Below are 23,687 nucleotides of genomic sequence, written 5' to 3' on the forward strand. Positions count from 1 at the left end.
TATGCATGGAAAGCGTTGCACACCATACTTTACATGAGTGCCGAGGTTCAGCCAAGCGTTGCTCAATTGCACCTGCAATAAACAGCAGATTTATGGAAAATATTTTCATCGTTTTGCCTCTGTCAATGCCAAAGTTTCAAATTAATTATTGATTAATCACTTTCTTTTTTAACAAAAATGCAGACTAGCAATATCAAAGCACAGCGGGAAAAAAAGATTATAGCCCCAATTCAGCTTCCTTCCAATCATTCATAACCATTGTATTGACAAATACCAACTTGCTAATCACTGAGCTTGAGAAATAAAAATGGTCAGCATTTCCCCCTGGACACACTAAAGCTGAAATACATCAGTTGTCTTTAACAAGCAAATCTCAGAGAACTCGAGTGAGGAGAAAATAAACCCTATATGTGTGTGTGTTTCTGTCTGTTTGAATGCATGCAGCCGAACAAAACCCCAAAGCACAGCATCAGAACTCATGAAGGCACATGCTTGGATGCAGTGGACAGTACAGACCCCCATTGTTGCTCTGGTGTGGTCAAACCAAGAAGGGAAAAGGTCAAGGTAAATTTTAGAGCATGCAATGAGCTTTAAAATATTCATGGTCAGCTTTTTAGCACATGTGGCCACTCCAGAAGTAATGAGATGGGAATAGTAAATATTTGCCAATGGTCTGTACCATTCCCATGTGCTGAAGCTTATTTTGAATACAGAGGATGCTGGGGAGGCAAGTGGAGGGGGCACCTGATAACTAATTAGTACATTTGCACAAATAATTAGAATGATTGATTGATTTTTCACAGGGAGGCGTGGGAGACATGTCAAATGAAGATGGTCTGCCATTAAGGACAGACTACTGGTGGTCTGTCTGAAATCATCATTCTGAGCATATGCTGATAATAGGAAATGAGACAGACAGATGACATTAAAGACAGTAGAAAGACAACTTCTCCCTTGAGGTACACTTTGTGAATTGTTCATCAAATAACTCTATAAACCTATAACTTCTTCAAAAAATATCTAGGGTAATTGTAAGGGTTTAAAGAGAAGATGTATTTTTAGCACTGTACATCCAAAATCAGAGTATTTTAGGCAATTCAGCATTTGAGACCACTGAGACCATTTGAGACTCTTCACTTAAGTAGGGCCACACAGAATCCGCACACGTCCATGTTTTTCGGAACCAACTGTGGGTGGAAACGTGGAATTCTTCTGAATGAAAAATACAGTTTATTATATATTAAACTAAATATATATTTTTATTTTTTATTTTAAAGCCAGCATAGAATCTGAACACTTTCATTTTTCAGCATCAATAGTAGGGGGAAATGCACGGAATTTAGTGCCTTTTTATAAATATATAACATTTCAATTCAATTAAACAAATAAAAAGAAAATTCTAAAAACTCAACAACAAAAAAGTGTTAATCTGATTGGTAGATAATGCTGAACACATGAATGCATTATCAAATTAGACCACATATTTTAAAGACAAGTGTTAGACTTCTAAGGAAAACTGCAGAATTTCTGTGATTTAGTGCAAGCCTTCTCATGAGCCAGGGTACACTGAGACACTAGGTAACAGCTCCACATCCGGAATAAGAGCAAGGTTACTTTAAATTCCGATTTTGTATTTTGATTTAAAATTGAAGGGCTCCAGGCTCTAATGTCCTGCTATTCATCTGAGTGATGTTTGTTGCGCCTTGAGCAAAGCACTTAAAACTCAACTTGCTCCACAGGCACAGCAATATGACACAGTTTTCAGTGTTCTTGTGCTAAATGACAATCGCTTTTTTAAATAAATAAATAAAGTAAATATTCCACCCAGCCCATTACAAACAGTCGAGACTTGCGGAATGCATATAAGACCACGTCCTATTCCTCTCTCCCGCAGCAGAAACGTGCACGCAGGCTGACGCGCCAGTCTCTTAACATCAGTGTGAACACACACATTACGCTGAGCAAATAGATATTCTCTCTCATTATCCTGTCTTTTAAAGTAAAGGAGAGGCAGGCTGTTTGTGGTGGCCGAACGTAATTTCCCCCTCATACAGAATTCAAATATAGACAGTTAGGAAATGGGAAAGAGGTACCGAAAGGAAGAGAAAATGAGAATGAGAGTGAGAGCTCGGGGTTGATTTCTCCATCAGGCCCTTTTGTTGGTTGTGAGCAGTCACGGGAAAGATTCGTCTTCATCTTCCTGGCTGGCTCTTACCAAGCTACTGTAACTGACACCTCGCTAGTTTTTTTCGAGGGCCTCTGCGAATCTAACGCATGCCTCGAAATTCTTCAGCACTTTGTGTAAGTCAGTGACTGTGAGGAAAGGTGGCGCAAAGGAGAGGAGGGCAGGACGGGTACGGAGAGGTGAAAAGGACGTAACTGAAATAGAAATGTGAATTGGAGAGTAGGGGAACACAAGGAGGAGGGGTAGATAAGAGTATAATCCCTCTTATGTCAGGGACAGACTGGAGAAAGACAAGATTAGGCGATACCTACCATACCGTTACAATTAGTCTCAGCCTTGACTTAGTGCTCACATTGAATGCCTCCAACAGGGTCAAGGAAAAAATGATTTAAACGTCTATATTTGTGCACTGGCTGAAAGAGTGGCGCACAATTTGTCTCTGTCTCTCTGTATTTTAGCAACATCTGGCAGTAGGAGATTTAGGTTAGACAAGTAATTAGTGCCACGTATTTGTCCTAAAGACAGGTGTATTTTCATTTAAAAATCACTTCATCACTGTGCTGGAGAGCAGCCGGCGCACACACACACACCTCCTCACCTTGCACGCTTCACAATGACAAGTTTGTGTGGGCTGATGTAAACTTGAAAGGTAAACTGCAAAAGACCCCTTTAAGCAAAGCATGCAGATTTTACAAGTCTTTTTAACCACCATCAGATGGTCATTCGATGCACTAGTCGAACTTTACAGCTCGGTTTCAACATATGCATCTATTCAGACACATCTAAATATAATATAATATACACTGCCGTTCAAAAGTTTGGGGTCAGTATGTTTTAATGCTATTTTTTTACCAAACAAAATCAAATTCAAAGTATTAATAAAAATATATAATAGTATCTCAATTATACTAAAATATCACTGAAACAAAGTAAAAAGTGATTTTGTGAAATATTATTACAAATAAAAAGTGAATGTTTGTATTTTAATATATTTTAAAAATGTTTTTTTTTTCCTGTAATGCCAAAAGCTGAATTTTTAGCTGCCATTACTTCAGTCTTCAGTGTCACAAATCATTAATATGCTGATTTGGTGCTCAAGAAACTTATTATTATCTATCTATATATAAAACAGTTGTGCTGCTTAATATTTTTGATTTTTGATTCTGCGATGAATATAAATGTCAGAAATACAGCATTTATTTGACAATAAAAATAAATAAAATAAAATAAAAAAAACTTTGATCAAAAACTTTAACCTTTGATCATTAATGCAGGCTTGCTAAATAAAAATACTAATAAAAAATCGTACTGACCCCAAACGTTTGATAATATAATATAATATAATATAATATAAAATAATATAATATAATATAATATAATATAATATAATATAATATAATATAATATAGAAACATTTCTTTTAATTAAAGCCCTGTTTAGTCTGGAGGTCTTTTTTTATTCTGAATCTAATGAAGTATGAATTTGCATATTGTATACAGACACTAAATGGATAAAATATAAAACGTGACAGTCTCTTCCATTAATACATGGTCATTTCTCTTTCTCCCTCAGATCTCAATATAGTGCCCCTCTTTCCTTCACTGACTAATCATGTTGTTTGTTTCCGTCGTAACTTTTCCAGATTGAGTGCTGAAGTCTTTTAAAATGGAAATGTACTTCATCATGGTCATTTGACACTGAGTGCTAATAAATCAAGGGCATTCCTCTTCTACTGAGAATTAAAGTAAAACAAACAGCAGAGGTCCGTTCCTCTTTACTGGACCTAATGGAGGTCACATTCACCCACACCATGCAATTAAATAGTCAAAGACTACAGAACAAAAGCTCTCTCCCTTATACCATTTCTTAAAAAGGGATGGTGTTATGCTCAAAGACAAATAAATATCTATAAAAGTCTTACCTATCCAAACACCATTTTGCATTATATCGGATGAAGCTGACTGGAAAAAGATATTAAAAAGTCAAGTCTAAATTCACTGAAACAATATACAAAATACTTCAATCTATAAAGTACAATAACGTATCCAAAGGCTTCATCTAACTAAAATATTTCATGACGGACCGGTGCTGGCAGCCCAGCAAAAATCTAAAGAGCAATAAGATTGAGATCAACAATGAGATCAATTGTAATTCAACTCCTTCCTCTGAATAGAATTATCAGCACGAAAAAAGAACATTCAAAAATATTCTTCGCTGTATAGGCTCAATCAAAATATTCTGATCCTTGTAACAAAATCTGAATATGTATGAACGTATCAAATATGCTGAATTTATTTTGAATATTTAATGAGATATAAAATATAAGTCTATTTCAGCAAACTAATAAAATCAGTCTTGTATGAATGTAACATAGATTGAAAAAAAAAGGAAGGCGGGAAAGGGCGGAAAACAAAAAAGACAGACAGAGAGAGGGGAGTCGGAGGTTCATCAACATTCAATGACAGAATAACACAGCCATACTTCCCCGCATCAAGAGCAGTCAAAATATCAATGTGCATATCTAAGCATCTGCACACCCTCCATCTATCTCTCACCCGCTCTCGACCGCCTCGCCTGTGTCCAATCACACACCAGTCCCTCGCAATAAAACAAATTAACTGATTAGACATTTTAATTTCACTTGTCTTTGACCTTGTAGAATATATTACTGATGTCTACATTGGTCGGGTGATAATACTGAGCTTTTTCATTGAAACCGAGCTGCTCTATTTTCACCTTCCAAACGCAGTAGCTGCAAACAGGTTGAAGTACATGCATGCATACAAACATGCACGCACAGACCTCCCCTCCTAATACACAGCATCCTTTCCTTTCCCGCTCCGAACAGCCCCCCCTCCCGCCTCCCCCCCCCCCGCTCTAGGCGGCCAGCAACGGAAGGGTTAAGCAGGGAATGCATTAACAAAAGAAAATTATAGCATAAACAGTTCATAAAATCTCACAGCCCCCGATGTCGCGCTAGATCATTAAATTTCTGCAACAATTAGACCTTTTCTCACGGCGGCAAATTGGACCCGTTGCCATGGCAAATCTGAGCCCTTAAGTCATATATCTTTGATTGCGGAAAGGTCAGACGTAGACAGCCTAATAACTCAGGGGGCTGTTTGACAGATTTCATCCGAGCATGATCACATAACAGCACAAAACTATGTCGGCAGTTGTTAAAAGCAGGGAGGGGTCAGGGAGAAGGTTGAGGTTATGGAATGTTTGAGCTTGACTGAGCACAGCCTGATAATGTGCTTGACTGCATTTAAATCCACAGAAACGCCATGCGTCTGTGCCCGCGCACCCTCGTTTCAATGGGGGCCGCTTGGATGCGGACGGGTTTCCTTCTTCTGTAGTTTTCTTGAAGGCAAAGTGGTGTTTGAACGTGGCTGAGGCAACGAAAGGAAGAGAACTGCTGGCAAGCAATGGCAGCCTGTTGAGAATACAATGATTTAGCATGATTTATTTAGATGATGTCGCACACCCCCGATCACACACACATATGGTTGGGGAATTGTGCGGAGCAGCTTAGTGTAAGATGGCATCAAGCTAAAATCTATGAGCTCGACTCACTAATGACCTTGACATGTAAACTTTGAGGGAACAATAAGCTCTCTTTACTCAGCTAACGGCATTTGAGTGTGATTTTAGGAGTAATCCGTAACCCTCCCCTGTAGGCTTTGCTGGCATTTCAGCTGTCTTTCCCACAGGTGCCTGAAAAAGCAGTGACAACAGCGCCATCTGCTGGCCGGAAGCGGGAACTCGGACGTTACGCTGTGCGATCCTAAAAAAAAGAGGTGGATGAAAGATGTTGTGCCTGAGTGTAATTAAGTTTCATTGTGCGCGTGTGTGTGTGTGTGTGTGTGTGTGTGTGTGTGTGTGTGTGTGTGTGTGTGTGTGTTACCAAGAGCCTAGTTGTTGCTTGTCTTTGACTGAAATATACTATCCTTGTCCCCAGACCTAGATATCAGGGGCCCTTGGGAAAGCGTGACAATGAGAGTGTGCACTTGAGTGAGTTAATGTGAGGGTGGCTCAGCTGGACAGCAGATGTCTACCTCTCAGTCCCCTTCAATCTCTGTCTCCTAGTTTCCTCCTCCCTTTGACTCTTTCCTCCTCGATTCTCACTCTTTATACTCTTTTCCTTCTCAGCCTCTGTAAGTCAACTTTGTGCTGGCAACACAAGGTCATTCCAGGGAACACAAATACTAATATAAAGAACAGACTTTTAAAGAAGACTTTTTTTTAAATCCAAAACACTTTAAAGTTCATTCAAATTGTGTGTAAAAAATGCACTTAAAATGTCTTTTGGATAAAATAAAATAAAACTTGTATTATTAGTTACTTGTATTATGAATATTTATTCACCAATAATGCATTAAAATAACCAAAAGTGACAATGAAAAAATGTATAATGTTACAAAATATGTTGAATCCTTAACAAAAAATGTAGGATTGTATCCAAATAAAATCCAATATTAAGCAGCACAACTGTTTTCAATATTGACAATAATAAGAAATGTTTCTTGAGCACCAAATCAGCATATTTGAATGATTTCTGAAGGATCATGTGATACTGAAGACAGGAGTAATAATGCTGAAAGTTTCAGCTGTCCATCAGGAATAAATTACATTTGAATATTTAAATAATATTAAAATTAAAATTGTACAACACTACTTTTTACAGCATTTTGGATCAAATAAATGCAGCCTTGGTGAGCATAAGATCATTTTTTCCAAAAAAATTAAAATACTAAAAAAATCTTACCAACCCAAAACTTTTGAACGGTAGTACTGACCAGTTCTGGCGCTGAGCTGATGCTTATGCAGACGACAGAACTTTTAGTCTGGCTCACGACACCAGAAAAATCCCATTTTCCCTCCCTTTCTCCCCATTATTTTCAGACTTCGCTCCAATTTCATCTATAATAAAATCGGCATAAAGGACAGTAATAACTGTAAAAAATCATATGGGTGGACTTAGCATCACCTTTCTTTGAAACCAATTTTATAGTGAAAATCTCTTTTAGCCCCTCACAGGGCAGTCCAGATCACCTTTAAGCTTTCGTTCAAACAGTCAAAATTAAATGTTATTATACAAAGGTCACACATTAATTCCAGTTTCATAGTATTTCTATTCATGACATTGAATAGTTCGCTGGATATCTGTGTCCTCGTAATCAGATATGGACTTCTCATTAAAAACGAAAAGGCTAGTGGCTGCCACAAGATGCCACGGCTTTACTTTAAGACTACATCATGCTTTCCACCAAAGGACATTTCTTCCACAACGCTGTCACCGCTGGCCTGCTCGCCGGGGATTTAAGACACTGATGTCAGCTTTGTGACAGCTGGTTTAAGTGTACAGCTGAGTTTTACAAGACAGGCCCTGTTGTCTGCCCTTAATTAAGGCTGAGAAAAAGGCCCTGATTCACAAAAGCATTACACACAAGCAAAAGCTGTTTTGCTGAGCAAAAGGAATATGAAATTATATGAATGGTTTAGGCATCTGACAAGCCCCAATCACTGTTCTTTTAATGGCAATTTAATGATAATTGGATGTAAAAAGTACAAGTACTGAAGGATTTGAGAAGTCAAATGCACTGAAAGAGCACTATATAATCCTAAAATGAAACTGGAACTACTGACACAAACTGACTCGTGCTGGGAACATATTCACTATAGTTAAAGCCTCAAATCTTCCAGGCACTCGCATATTCCACAAATGCAGCCGTAACTCCATACGGTTAGTCTTCGGGCAAAAACACGCACACCTCAAGTTAGTATATAAAGAACAAAAGGCAAGCAGAGATCAGCCTGAACAGGGGAGCCGTGGGTAGGGGGTTAATTAATACAAAGCATTTTTAAGAGAGAGCCCAACACATCCGCACTCAGAAGCAGCGGGGCTCCGCGATAAGCGGCTCATCAAACACACAAGTGGAGCTGTTTCTCAGCTGTTCTGCACCCAGATTAATAGCACCTCAGGTCAGGAGGCCCCCTGCGGTTCCTCAGCACACTACCGTTCTCTCCAGCCAGATCATTCACTGACGCATTGCCACGGTGGATAATTGGGGCACGTCGCTGCACTCCGCTCCGCTCACCTGTCTGCTTGCAGGTGCGAAAGTGTCAGAACCTCTGGGTAACATGCAAGATACTCCGACGGGGAAATCTAACATGCATCCCCTTACACGCTGTAGCGTGCAGCTGAAAGCAGCAGGAGAAGCTTTTGGAAGGTAAAGGTGAATAGAAACCCTACAGGATTAAATGGAGGCTGGAGGGAGGCGAACCATCCTCTTATTTGTCAGTTTCCATGTGGCAACTGGTAAAAACCTGTAACCTGTGCCACCCAGAGCACGCCTGTTTTCCTTTGCTTTTTTAGTCATTCTTTATTACTGGATCAAAAATAAAAAATAAAAAAATTAAAGATATATTGCACTCACAAAAAGCAATTTCTAATCAATTAAGCATTTTGCATTAGATGATATAAACTAGCAATGAACAATTTTTCACAACATATTTTAATCTAGGTCATTTTAATTCATGTTTATAGTAAAAAAATGCTAATTCATACTTCACTGAAAGCAAAACTTAAAAACTTTACAAGCGAGGATGTTTCTTGAGCACAAAATCAGCATTAGGATGATTTCTGAAGGATCGTGTGACACTAAAGCCTGGAGTAATGATGCTTTGCCATCACAGGAAGTAAATAATTGTATTATTTTACTGTAATTTGTACTGTATTTTTGATCAAATATCTACAGCTTTGATGAGCATAAGTATGGAAGCTTGTTTCCGCCACTGAAAAAAAAAGTAAAAAAAAAATTGCGACTTTTTATCTCACAATTCTGACTTTTTTTCTCAGAATTGCGAGATATTAAGTCAGAATTGTGAGATATAAAGTCGCAATTCTGAGAAATAAAGTCGCAATTGCGAGATATAAAGTCAGAATTCTGAGAAAAAAAGTCAGAATTGCATGATATAAAGTCGCAATTGCGTGTTATAAAGTCAGAAAAAAGACGGAGTTTTTTTGTTTTTTTTTACCTCAGAATAGTTTATATCTCACAATTCTGACTTTATAACATGCAATTCTGACTTTATATCTCCCAATTGCGAGATATAAAGTCAGAATTGCGTGATATAAAGTCAGAATTGCGAGTAAAAAAGTCAGAATTCTGACTTTATATCTCGCAATTCTGACTTTATAACACGCAATTGCGACTTTATTTCACGCAATTCTGACTTTATAACACACAATTCTGACTTTATATCTCGCAATTCTGACTTTATAACACGCAATTTTGACTTTATATCTCGCAATTCTGACTTTATATCACGCAATTCTGACTTTTTTTCTCAGAATTCTGACTTTATATCTTGCAATTGCGACTTTATTTCTCAGAATTGCGACTTTATATCTCACAATTCTGACTTAATATCTCGCAATTCTGAGAAAAAAAGTCAGAATTGTGAGATAAAAAGGCGCAATTTTTTTTTTTTTTGTGGCGGAAACAAGCTTCCATACATAAGAGACTTCTTTCAAATGCAAAAAAATTCTTACCAACCCCAAACGTTTAAACGATTTAGGATCAGATTTACTAAACAGAGCAAATTGGCATGAGAGCGCAATCCCATAAAAGCGCCGATGGGAGTGAAAAGTTCAGCGCGTGATACTGACGATGCGCAAATTAATGAACACAGATGCAGCCGGATTCATTTCTACCAAGAGCAGCGCAAATTAGCATCTGCTTTTTTTTGGTGTGGTAAATAATGCCGTAAATACCAGTAAATTGACTAGGGCAAACCTTAGTAAATCAACTTGCAAGATTCATTTAAATAATCTACTCCCATAAATTTAGCATCTGAAAGGGAAACTCCTATAAATGCATATGCAATAAGGTCAGCCTAAAAAATAACCCTGTCCACGCCTATCCAGCGCAAATTTTTCACTGCTTTTTTAACGCCGAAAAATTGTTTGTGCTGGAGCAAAATGTTAGTAAATCTGGCCCATAGTGTATGTAGAAATCAACATTAAAATAAATTACATTTGTAAAAGTACTGCTTATGAAATCGAATACATTAACTAATGTTAAAAAAAAACTGAAACTTATTGTAGTGTTACCATTTCATTTATTTTCATGACTTTTTTCCAAGCATGGAATCTTACAAAATTCCCTGATATTTCAAATGTTTTCCATGTCAGTGGGAACCCTGGAACTTGAAAAGTCACATCCTGTCTGATTTATTGCACTGCACTTGATAAAAGCCCAGTTAAGTGTGTCAAAATTCATAGTGGAGAGGAGGTGAGAAGGAGAGGAACAGTGGGAATACAAATGGAAGGAAGGCTGGGATTAATTGTCCGAGAAGCGAAATGGCTGTGGTACAGTTGCTGTGCTTTGAGGGCTGGGGGTCTCACTTGTTGTTGGGGTTGAGGTCAGGAGCGGGTCGATTCTAATGGTGTCACCCAGCACGCTCACAATTCCACACTCATTACACCATTCACAATTACTGCTACCTATTTCCCCGAGAGGGCTGGGCCAACCATTATCACGGCGACTCAAATGAAGTGGATAATTGTGTCTCTCTGCGGCACATCAGGAAATGGGAGAGAGAGAGTGAGAGAGAGAGAGAGAGAGAGAGAGAGAGAGAGAGAGAGAGAGAGAGAGAGAGAGAGAGAGAGAGAGAGAGAGAGAGAAGATGGAGACAGAGAGGCAGAGGAGGAGGAAAGAAAGATGGATCAAGAGGTGTAAGACAGATATCAACAGACAACAAGCCAGTACAAACAGAAGGAACCCTTGTCACATTTACAAGCACAAAAACCACATCACCGCAGATCAAGCCATCTAAAGTTGGAACAACTTCACCAATTCATGAGGGAGAGACGCTCCGATTCAAGCTTGCTAATAACACAACCCTCGCGATCGACTGATCTGAAAACACTCTGTGCCACTAATGTTTAAGGAGTCGGAAAAGGGAATTCATTCATGGGAAATGACCAAAAATAGAGGCGTCTCTTGAATGCTATATTTATAAGAAATGGAGGCCAACTCTCAGACCGCAATCCTACACAGACTTGTCAAACTGCGTGCCATTACTATCCCTTGTCTTAGCGCACTTGTCATGTAAGACTTGTACTCAAATGAAATATTTATTCTGCATAATAACTTTCAAAGGGGAATAAAGTATGGAATTAATTATTAATCATATGTATATTCAAAGCTTTTCTTTTTTTGGGAGCGTTAGATATTCCCAGACAGTCTCAATCTGACGAGAGGCCCTGATTAAGTCTAAGACTCCGAAAAATATAAGCTGAAAGACGAAAAAAAGAGAGAAGGAACCGCAAGCTTTTGCCCCTTGATTTAACTAGTTCACAGGTGTCAGAAGCGGGATGTTTTGCAACACAAATTTCACGGCTCATTTGGTGGATACTAACCGTGCTCTAGTTCTGTGGAACAAAGTACATTTGCTGTGGAAAAGGAGTCAAGGTCAGGTCATCAGCAGACGTCATAAACTCCCATTAACGGGAGTGAGGAAATAAAGAAGGCCACTGATGAGAGGAAATGCGATCTGAAGCGATAGATATCTCATTTACTGCATTCTGCCCCATTTTGACACAATTTGCTTCAAGCCAGTTAATATGCAAGTTATCCATCTGAGAGGGCGTGAGACAGACCATTTCAGTGTCAATTTACAGCAAAAAAAGAGAATGTGAGTACCCTCCATTCTTCAGAGCTCTTTAGTCTAATTCAATTGTACCTTTCAATACCTTATGATATGCAGGAAGTGCTTGGCTCGCTATATCACATTATGGGAGGATAAAATAGTAAAACGGATTTTTTTTAAAGGCGGCAAGTATGCACAGGGATAAAAGCAGATAAAAAGTCAAGCTTACTTTTGCCTTGTCTGGGGGTTGAAAAGTGGCTATAAGTGCTTTAGCTAGCGCTTAGCGGTAAATGCAAGGCATCCATCATCTAACCGCCTCAAATAGTAATGGGAGAAGTTATTCCTTATTGACTTCATTCAACTCTCTGCTTGACAGACTATTCATAACCAGCTGTGGACATCACAGGAGCTCAAAAGGACGCAGAGAAGTTGGATGAAGCAACGTTGCCCCATATTCACACTTCAAAAAGTAAGAAAAGACAAATAAAGAGGTGCATTCCATTTTGCATGCTTGTTCACTATTCCGTCCACTATCGTCAAAGATGATTAACAATTAGAATACAGTTTGGATTGGTGGTGTGGTTCCATTCTGTGCAAGAACTCCCTTCCCCACAGCGATAACACCCTTTGGGTAAACAGAAAAGAACCAATATAAATGTATTGCATATTTCATTAATGTTATTAATGACAATAACTTAATGTGACAACATAAATCAGGATAAATGACAGTCTGATTTGAAAAGGAATATCAGAAGGCCAAGATCTGACTGAGGACGAGAGGAAGAGCTGGGGATGGAGGAGGATAATAAAACAATAAAGCTGCTGATAATACTGAATGGGCCTATATAGGGATGCTGTGATAGGCGTCGTATTCCTAGAGATAGACGTGGGTTAGCAGAGAGTCAGCTGATGCGAGTATGACTGACGTGACCTGTCAGAACTTACGCTATGCTTGATTTCTTTGTCCTTTTCGTTGTCTTTAAAAAATGCTCTTTAAATACCCAGATGATGCACTTTATTAACAAAAAAAAACCTAAGTGTGAAATGTTTCACACTTCATGCACTCAACTCTTAAAGGTTTCCTTACGCTGGATGACAAAATAAGGTTTACAAAGTAAGAAATTGTGCTTTTACCAGGGTGGGTTAATTTGGATGGGTGGTTCCTTGTCACTATCACAACTAACTAGCGGAGGAGTGCAGAAAAAGGTTCGACAAGTAAAGAGAATTTGAGTTGCAACTTGCAAGACATGCAAGGCTTGTACATGGCCAATGCAATAAAGTAACAAAGAAGATCTGCAGCCCCTGTCTCAAGCATCCTGCATAAATCAGGGCATTTTAACATACTGGGTTTATTCCCTGATCAACTAAAATAAAACGTTTTATGCATTACTGTGCTGTGGCCCAAAAAGTCCAAGTCAGAGGAATCCCACAGACCTGCGAGTAGTGCATGCATTCATACCAAAGGATACAAATGGAAATCTGACTTTAAATAATCCTTACCTAAGCTGTCGGCAGGCATATTTCATACCATTAATATTTACATCGCATCAGAGTCAAAGGACTAAAACCTGAAGATGTGTGCTCGGACAAATTTAAAATGCATACATAAATAACAACAGCTGGTAGGAAATCAGGTGGCCTCTTGACATGCATGGAGACTTGTCAAGCATGGAGAAACAGAAAATATTTTTAAAAAGCTGTAGTGCTGTTTAACACAATATCCGACAGCATTTTTCCAGCAATGTAAACTTATTTTCTATTTTATAACATTGTGCCAAGAGTGGTTTGTGTTTTGTATGTTCAATATGCATCTGATTACCAGCTCAGCATAATGTCTGTACTGTTATAGTATGTTGCCAGAGTAATGTTTATATGTTAATCAACTGAGTTAAGCTGTTTTTGCATTAATTATATATTTACAGTAACATGCAAAAGTCTGGCATCAGAGATAATTTTTTATTAATTTATTATTATTTATCATTTATTTTATCATTATTATTAATACTTTTATTCAGCAAGGATACATTAAATTGATGAAAAAAAAATGTTTGCATTGTTACCCAAAAAAGCCATATTTCAAATAAATGTCGTTCTTCTCATCAAATTATCCTGAAAAAAAGCACGGTTTCCACAAAAATATTAAGCAGCATAACTTTTCAACCATGATAATAAAAATAAATGTGTCTTTCATATATATACAGTATATGTGTATATATATATATATATATATATATGTATATGTGTGTGTGTGTGTGTGTGTGTGTGTGTGTGTGTGTGTGTGTGTGTGTGTGTGTGTGTGTGTGTGTGTGTGTGTGTGTGTGTGTGTGTGTGTGTACATACACAATATTGCAGTTTTTTCTGTATTTTTCATCAAATAAATGCAGCCTTGGTGAGAATAAAAGACTTCCTATAATATTCGAATTTTAAATATTTTAAACATCTTACTGACTATAGTGTATGTTGATATTTACTGACCTCGAATATTTATCTACAACACGCCGCCTGTACATTCTCGAAGAGAAGTATCAGGCTTTGTGTAACATCCGTTTAGCACAACGAGGCAGTCTGAACTCTCCATCTTATGATACTGGTTATTGGAGATGATGAGCCTCTCATGTCGATGAAAATAGCAACTGCAGCCGCAACCCAATTATGAGCAGAATCTTCCCCGTTTTGTTTTCTTTCTTTCTTTCTTTTTTTTTTTACCTTGTGAACAATAGGTCAGATGGGATCGACCAGGCAGCGGCGTTCAAAACAGACAGCTCGGCCCCTATTTGAGGATCAATAGCAGTGGCTAATGTCTGATCTGTTTCTGTCCATATTCAAATACGACGTGCTGGGATTGTAGCGCACATCGTCTCCTCAAAGTCATGTACGATTAGGCACGCCTGAAAGACACAATGAGAAAGAAACAGTGAGCGAGCCAGAAAAGGAAAATACGTTAATTAACGAGGGCCTATCCACGGTTCTGTGTCTCTGATTCAATATTAAAGGCCTTAACCGCATACATTTAAATGAGATCTGTACATATACCCCAATAAAAAGGTAACAGAGAGGGTACTTCCAAATATGAAAAAAAAATTGAATGAGATGAAATGAAACACTGACTAAGAACACATTTTCTAGCTCAGTACATCATGATATAGCTCCAGGCGCTACCTTTTGTCTAAATCTCCACACTGACTTAAACTGCGCATTGTAACACGACACCTCTGATTTCATGCAATATGGAGGATTACTGAATTGAATTGAACGCTCAGCGTTTTTGTTCACATTTCTAAATTAGGATTTTCTGTCTCCATAATGACAGAGAAGTCTCTCTTTTTGTCGAATCAATGCCAGCTATTTATATGAACGGTAATCCTTCACCCGGCTCTGATCTGCAAGCGCTGTGATGGTTTAAAGTAATGACTAAAAAACAAAAAAGACACAGAATGAATGGGAATTGGCTTCATTCCATGTAAAATAAGATTTCGCTCGGCATCGGGAGACTTGTACAATGCTGAAGTACAAGGAGTCTGAAATAAAAAATCAATGTGGGCCAATATACGTGTGTGTGATTGGGGCGAAGGGGGAAGAAGCTGCCCCGCTTTTGTGAAAGTAAAGTGGGAATAGCTTGTAAGGAGATGTTATGGTTATGCTAGCAATCCAAATATCCTCCTTGCTTCTTGACAGAGCGAGTCAGCCTGACAAGTAGGCTATCAGCCAAGAGATCATTAAGCTAAAGGGTTGAAGTGCCATTGCCAATATGTGGGGGATACCATGGCAACAAGGGTTCACCCTGCTTGAGAGACAAGATAAAAAACAATGAGAGGCAGGGTGCGGGGCCGTGTAACGATCGGCACTGATCGATGGTTCACTCTTTCTCTCTCGCGCCCTGCCTCTGTTCTTCCCTCTTTAGAGATGGAGGGAAAAAAAGAAAGGGCAGCATTAGGGATGCACCGATCCACATTTTTTCACTTCCGATCCGATCCCGATACCTGAATTTGGATATCGGCCGATACCGATACTATTCCGATACCAGAGCTGTGTTTGCTTTAATATTATTATTATCATTATTGTTTATTTTATATGATGCTGAAATAAACTCCTCTCAACAGGCAAGTATGATATGTAGGCCTACATATTTATGCATGTATGGTAAGTATAAGGTCAGAAAAGGAAGTCAGAAAAACAGTAAATCCTGTTAACAGGAAAAATCCCATTCTGAAAACAAATATGCAACTGTAGGTCATGTCAATATTTATTACATTCCCAAAATGTCAAATACTTTGAGTCTTGAAATATAAGAAAAGTGCAAGTGTAAACATCACACACACACACACACACACACACTATCTAAAGGGTGATCCTCGCTCCGATGCTGTAACTCTCTCGATGAATGCTCGATCAACATCAGCCATGTGCAAACAGACAAGCGGATTTCGCCTCAGACGCGCGTCAATTTCGCTTCAAACTTTTGCTTTTTACGAGCGTCAATTTCGCTCTGGGCGCGCGAATGGATTCAAAATATTCAAGCGTCCAACTAGACGTGGCAGACGCGAATTTGACGCGCTATTCGCGTTTGGTGTGAACGCACAGTAACGTGGTGCTTTTTTAAATGTTTGATTGCATTCGTTGTGTTGTACGACGCGAGGGAGCTTCAACGAGCTCTGAATTACGGCTTTGCAAACATTGCATTTTGCTGTCTTGCTCTGCGGTGTTTCCAGTGTGAAGAATTTCCACACAGCGGCCGCAAACTGCGGAATGGATTTCCTGAGCGGTGGCGTGTCTCATAACTCTGTGTCTCATTGAGCCGCGCCTCCGTTCAGGAAATCCATTCCGCAGTTTGCAGCCAGCTAGCAGACTAGCCGGCGGGAATCACTTTTGGAGTCATTTCAGCAGACAACGTTAAAGCGCAGACATGACTCAAGGATATCGGATATCTCCGCAGGTTGGATCGGGAAAATCCGATACGTGAATTACGCTGGTATCGGTCCCGATACCGATACTGGATCGGATCGGCCCCATCCCTAGGCAGCATCGTTTAGGCTTTGTGACTAGCAGAGCTTAGGAGGTCCTTAAACACATAAGAGTGGAAAAATGGTGAGGACAGGCACACTGCGAAAATGGCTGACTGTAATGATATCAATCGGTGAGAGAATCCTTCACACATACACGCTATTAAAAAGTCAGTTAATCAACATTTACAGCGAGTCGTTGCAAACCTGTATGACATTCTTTCGTAAGAACACTAAAGAAGATATTTTGAGGAGTGTTTTTCAATGCATTTCTTTCTTTTTCTCTACAATGAAAGTAAATAAGAGTGCAACAGTCAGGTTTTGGAATTAAAAACCTCATTCATATTATCCATAGGGGAACTGATTTTGAACGATAACTATAAACTTTTAAAGACAGACGGACCTGCTGTGAACGACTAGGTTGTTTATTAATGGCACATCCTTTGTCCACCAGTTCGCAACAAGCAAACCATGCCAAAAGAACCAAAGAAGCACTGCTTGACATGAGTCAGTTTCCCTATGCTAAATACATTGTTGTGATATTATATTTCAAAATATACTCCATCATTTTTTAATTAAACTTTGTCATTTACAATACTTCTTGGAAAAGTGGTAATTTCCATTATTAAAACTGTTAAGTCTTGTACCTTTGACTTTTTGTTTGATTTTCAAATACTTTTATGCTTCAAATCAAAGTTTGCAATGTTGTGATTCACCTCATATCAGGTAGGTAACTCTTAATTTAAGGCTTTTTATTAATCCCTATGGGAAAAATACTTTCAGAACCAAACGTGAACCAAGTACTGTTGCACATATAGAGTCCTTATATCACAATACGAGTAATTGTATTTCACGATAATGATATATATCAGAAATTCATAATCTAGTTATTTTTGCTTTAAATAAGTTTTTGGGGATTTCACATTTTTTTATACCATTGAAATTTCATAATGATTGTCACCATTTTCAAAATCACAACAAACTAATACTAGCCAAAGTAAAAAACAACAACAACAAAAACAAGCTTACTGAAGCCAAGTTAACAGTGATAAAGAAAGAACAAATAAACTAATTACAAGCATATAGGAAAACAAACTACAATAGAACAAAGACACAAATGAAACAGACCTGAAAGACTTCAAGCACTAGAAATAAGAAATACTACATAAATTGTATAAAGTAATCATATGTAGGCTATATAAAAAAAAAACATTGTCTTCAATGTGTAAATTAAATTTATACATTTCATCTTATTAAAGTTACTAAAGTGATTCAGTCAAGAGCAGTGAGAGATTTTCTCTTTTGTGTTGTTTGATTAACATTAATAACGACAGCAGGAAAATGTGGATGTTGTCAGTTTAAGACTGACTGCACGGATCCAATATAGCCTACTTGTGTGTTTTCTTTCTTAACTGTTAACGTTCACTTAAGTTAAGACATAAATTACTGTTTACTTCCAAAGACATGGTCACGTTGATACAGAAGTATGTGTATTTCAATTTAACCATTTGACCCTTCGCAGGGAGTTTGATTGACAGGCGATATTGACCAATCATAATCCGCCATCCGCCATTTATGTCCGACAAAGCAGTCAGGAGAGTTACTAGATGTTGGAGGATTTGAACCTGAAAAACGGAGTATACTGACGTCTTTCCGCGGTTAAAACAACATTCCTTCTAATGTTCTTTCATGTTTATTTGATGCTATAAATTAACTAGAAGGAAGAGATGATCGGTTCACGAGAAGCTTTAACTGAGGCGCCACATCGATCTGTCACGACACATTAAAAAGCCACAAAACGGTATTTATTGTTTACATTTCTTTACAAAATGACCAAATTTGAAAGTTGAGACTTTGTTTCATATCAAAAGTAACCTGGTCTGACCTGTCTGTCAGCGCGTTGTCAGTGTCATCTCTGCTCTGCAATCATGCGCGATGTATTTTTCACTGTGTGAGAACATGGTGGGGCGTGAGAGCGGCATGGTTTGTCGGACATAGCAACAGTAACTATAGGGGGCGGGTCTTTGCGAACGGTCAGTCGGCAAAAAGCACTCAGTTGAGTTCTCCCGCGCTTTATGAGCAGCAGTTTGTGATCAGCTGCTTCGTGTACGCGCGTCTCTCTGACAGCACGCGCATATTGCGAAATGAGTTGTATTTCACTGCCTACTGCTCAATGGTTTAATGTCACTTGTTTTTAAACCGCAATACTTAAAGGAACCGTATGTAAGAAATGTATTTCAATTATTCATAAAATGGCCCTGATATGTCACTAGACATTAAGAAATCATGTTCATTTCAAATACTTATATCACTGACAACAGTAGTCCGGCCAGGATATTGTCATTTAAAAGTGAAGTTGCAGCCCTCAACTGATGTTGATGTTGTCATGTTGTGTTTTGGCCTGAAGCTCCACCCTCCACCAATCTACTAATCACGAAGTCAGTAGTGTTTCGGCATCCGGGTTGCCAGCTCTGCTCTAGTTACCACAGCTGCAGCTACAAACGTGTCGGATAAAAAATGTCTAACATTACGAAACCTAAAAGACCTCGTTATGAATCCGAAATACGTCGTGACAAAGTCCGAAAAAAAAAACTTACTGTGTAGGACTCGTCACTTGCCATTGGAAGCTCCTTTTAGCAGCCTACGTTCCTGCTGGATCCTGCAGCCTAACTGGCAACCTCGAGTCAGGGGGAGGGGGAGGGAATACACCGCTCTACCGTAGTTTGAAAGTGATTGCAGTACCAGTTTTGGCCACAATCTTACATACGGTTCCTTTAAAAGCGCATGCAAATGATAAGCTTTTGTGACTCAACTGCGTAAACTGCCACGTCACTTGAGCGTAACCGCGATAGAGGCGATAGTCCAAAATTTCTATATTCAATTGAATATGGCTTCGCTGTCGAACATTAATTAGCTGGTGAAGAGGATTTACTTATTGTAGAGTTAATGAACGTTATTATGAGAGCATTGTAATTTTTGTCATAACAAATGTCAGTAGACGGGGAAGAAAACGCGAGGTTCATTCTTAAACTGTAAGATCTTGCCTTCATGCTGTGGAAATAGAAACCGGAAGACAGAACACACAGAGGAAGCCTTTCCTCAGAAGGAAGTCATACAGGTTTGGAATGACATGATGAAATGAAATTTAAATTTTATGGCAAACTGTCCCTTTAAGTTCTCCAGAATGAAGAAGATATCTGCAGGGCTTTCGTATCAGGACAACCGAGCATCTCCAACAGTTCTGCCACATAAGCACGACGAACGTCAGACACAATCAGGCTCTCGGAGGCTGGTAGAAGCTCCTTGAGACATGTGATAAGCACCTGCTAACCCAACACCCCCCTAAACGTCTCTCTGGGCGCGCTCGCTTACTAGCAACATGTCCTGATCAATCCAGTGAAAGAAATCTGTCAGGAAATCTTTAGCATTAGGTCTGCAACCTGAATGAGGATCAGGCCCTTTCAGCGGGACAGGGTGCGGATGGGTCTTAGGAATCTTCCTTTCCGCATCTCTGAGTGTCAATACGGATTATGAGCATAGCTTTTATCTTTTCAAGCGCACAGACTATTTACTCATTTAAATGGATGAATAAGTGTTTTCCCCCCTTCTTCGATAAATAAAAAAATAAAAGAGACTTTGAATGCATTCAAATCCTGCTCCAAATTCAAATTCGGCTCCCTTATGCATCCTTTGAGATCTAATCTGTCTTTTTAATCCACACAATTCACTGAGGGCAATTTTTTAACATACTTCCTTAAGACCTGAACGGATAAACACAGTCTAGCTATTGTCAGTGGCAAAGCACCTTTCTTCCCAACTTAAGACCAACAATTCGCTCGAAGATTGACTGCTTGCCAGCACATGCAAAGCAGGTGAGTTTAAGAAGCGTTTTCAGCAAAACGCCTGAGCAACAGAATCATAAAGAACTTTATTTACTGGTATTTCATTGGCTACAAAAATAGGCCTTTATATCACCATTCCATCAACATAAAAAAGAGCCAATAAAACCTGTGAAGAAGCGCCACAACGACGAACAAATAAAAGCAAATTTTGACATTTCGCATTCAGCACATCTCTTTATAGGTCAGAGGCAACCCTGGCCGACCCTGCATTGTTTCTAAATGCCATTTTGTAAAAGAGGATCTCAGGAATTAATTAATGCATGGGTAGCTGCCACTGTCAAGAGGCACGCATTAAAATCAATGATTAATAAATTCAAAACACACAACAAACTCAGAGGGGAGATGAAACTAGTATTGTGTTCCCCAGGAAGCGGCCCCAGTGCGGGTCCTCCCACCAGCGAGGCGGCCACTCAGATGCCTAATGGAAAGTCGCCGATGCCAGCTGTGTGCCTGTGAATAAAATCACTTTAATTAAAGGCATTACAATGAACAGAGAATACACGCGGCAGAGTCGACAGGAAACGGCCCTCATACTTGACACACACACACACACACACAGCCAAAGCGGCATAATACCTAAAAGGAACAGAGGTCCCAGATGATCAAAACACAAATAAAACGAAAAGCCCGCAGCTTCTTTTCTGAGGCTATCAAGCACAACAATTACAGTAAAACACACATAATTACATTACACATCTTTCCTGATGTTCTCTATTATCAGGTAATCTGGGGTGGGAGGCCTTTGCGTTCTTATGAAATTTAATTGCCGTACTTCAGACATCAGATCATTTATTTTCAGACTTCCAGAGACCACGCAAAATCTTTTTACTCTAAATGCTTAAGCATTAAAAGAAATCAGCATAAGGATGCAGAACACAGAACCGCAAATTGTTCATTCTGCGGCAAAAAAAGATTTTCAATTGTCTGTATACTTTTGAAATATCATGCTGTCTTGCAAGCAAACAAAACAGCAAAATTACTGTCCACCCCCATAGAACAGACGAAGGGTTCCTCTTAATCTGATATACAATAAAGATGAGCCCTGATTATATTCTCCCTCCTCTTCTTGTTTTAAATAGACTGGGAGCAGTGCCCAGAGACAGCTGGGGTAAGCTCAGCCCAGCTGATGCCGGATCAGTGGAGCAGTTTGTCTATTTAACCATAAGGGGGCGGCAAACGCAAACTCACCCGGACATATGCAATTCATTCACAAGCAAATAACATGCAAATGAAGAAATGTGACAACAACACATACATAAACCTCTTCTGCATTCAATCCAGAAGGACTGCACATGTTTAAAAACAGGCTTAACAGTTGTTCTCTGGCTCATAAGATTCACAGAATGTGCCATTGTTTAGAGGAAAAATAGAGAACACATGTGACAACTCTTGTGGAAATGCATCTAAAACAAAGTTGATCTTGACAGACTAAATAATACGGTTTGGAAACGCATAATGGGTTCTAGTTTAGTTACAAGACATCATTTTTCCAGATTACATTTTACCATTTTATCCCAAACACCCCTATACATCAACTTCCAGTGCAGTCTGTGGGTGTATTTTCTGCACTGAACAGGAGGGGGAGTATTAGAGGGAGGGGCGGGAAAACAAGCATAAAGACAGAAGGACTTTCACCACCAGAAAAACAGTTTAATAAGTTATGAATCTATTCAGGGTTCAGGTAGGCCTATATGCTAATATGTCAAACATAGTCTGAACGGTGCGAGCTTTGCATATGCCAAGACTTTGAAGCCTGGTTGCTGCAGCATCCTTTCAGTACAAGGAAATATTTCACAAATTACACATTCAGACCTTTTCTCATAAATCAGAGGGTTGCTGCATTTGAATTAAGGTGGCACACATGATTTGGAATTTCAAATAAAAAAATGACATGAAGTTAAAATATATATAAATATTACCCATTATCATAAACTAAACAAACAATATAGGCTATGTTAATAATCTCTAGATGCATATAGACAATATTGTATGGCACTTTAAGCGTTGATTGTTTAATATCAAATAGAATTTTAATGAACATAAGGCTAATTTCATTTTACAGACCATGGTGAAAGAACATATGATTTGTCCGAACGCCATTACTTTTGTTGACGCAATTCAGTAAAGTCCTATTCCTATCATTCCAGTCAAAATCTCAATTCAACTTCCTGTTAGGCCTAGCAAAAACAACTGGAAGTCACTTGTTAAATTCTGTTGTTAAAATGCGAATAATCCTGATTAGAATCAAACGCATGATTGAATGTCACTGCAGTTAAATTGCTGGATTGCAATTTACCTTCTGAAGTTCCCCAAAATGTTTGAAATGTGTCTATGGTAGCCTACATAAAAGCCGAAAAATATTGAATAGCCTACTTTTTAAGCTCACTGACACATGGGGGTGTGTCCCTCCCTGCATTAAAACACTGTAGCCTATATATCATTTGATGACAATTATAGATGGGGAAAAACTAACCTGGTGTATTTAAATAACCCGCTAAAATCTCCTCCAACTGTGACTTGAGTTTCTGCGCATGACGCGCTGATTATTTGAGCTCAAACCGAAACCGACGCCCCTAGCTCGACTTTTGTCGATGACGTCGAAGTGGGCGCCACTCAGCGAGTCACGTGTGTAAACAAAGTTGCTGCCACGTGGTCAGGCGGGAAAGCTTCAGTGACAGTTGAGTTTGACAGCTCATGAGAGACACACCGTGCGTTCAAGTCATCTCGTATAGATCGTATTTACGAGTTGAATGCACATGAACGCCACCACAATGTCGTAAATACCAGTGGGGAGCTCGGGATTTTCTTTAAGCCCCGATCTGTACGAGTTGGGGGCGTGTCAGTGAGAAGCATGGCGGAATCAATGAATGCAACGTCTGTAGTTGAGCAAAGTGATAGTAAAATATAGCCTATCACTTACAGGTTTAGCAGTGACATTGT

General features: G+C 38.9%; 1 long non-coding RNA gene across 2 annotated transcripts in view; it reads right to left on the bottom strand.

Annotated features, from left to right (window-relative positions):
• Window positions 1-23,275, bottom strand: part of LOC309492886 — a 132,117-nt gene extending 108,842 nt beyond the window's left edge. Inside the window, exons 1-2 of one of the 2 annotated variants that reach the window (XR_014203744.1) lie at window positions 23,221-23,275; window positions 14,552-14,733 (exon numbers count right to left, since the gene is read on the bottom strand). This is a non-coding gene — a long non-coding RNA (uncharacterized lncRNA). Of the gene's footprint in view, window positions 1-14,551; window positions 14,734-18,720; window positions 18,799-23,220 lie in introns of those variants that run through there. The other variant, XR_014203745.1, reaches the window with a different exon arrangement.
• Window positions 23,276-23,687: the final 412 nt, after the last annotated feature.

The sequence above is a fragment of the Leuciscus leuciscus genome (assembly GCF_965113295.1).
Source record: "Leuciscus leuciscus genome assembly, chromosome: 2".
NCBI lineage: Eukaryota > Metazoa > Chordata > Actinopteri > Cypriniformes > Leuciscidae > Leuciscus > Leuciscus leuciscus.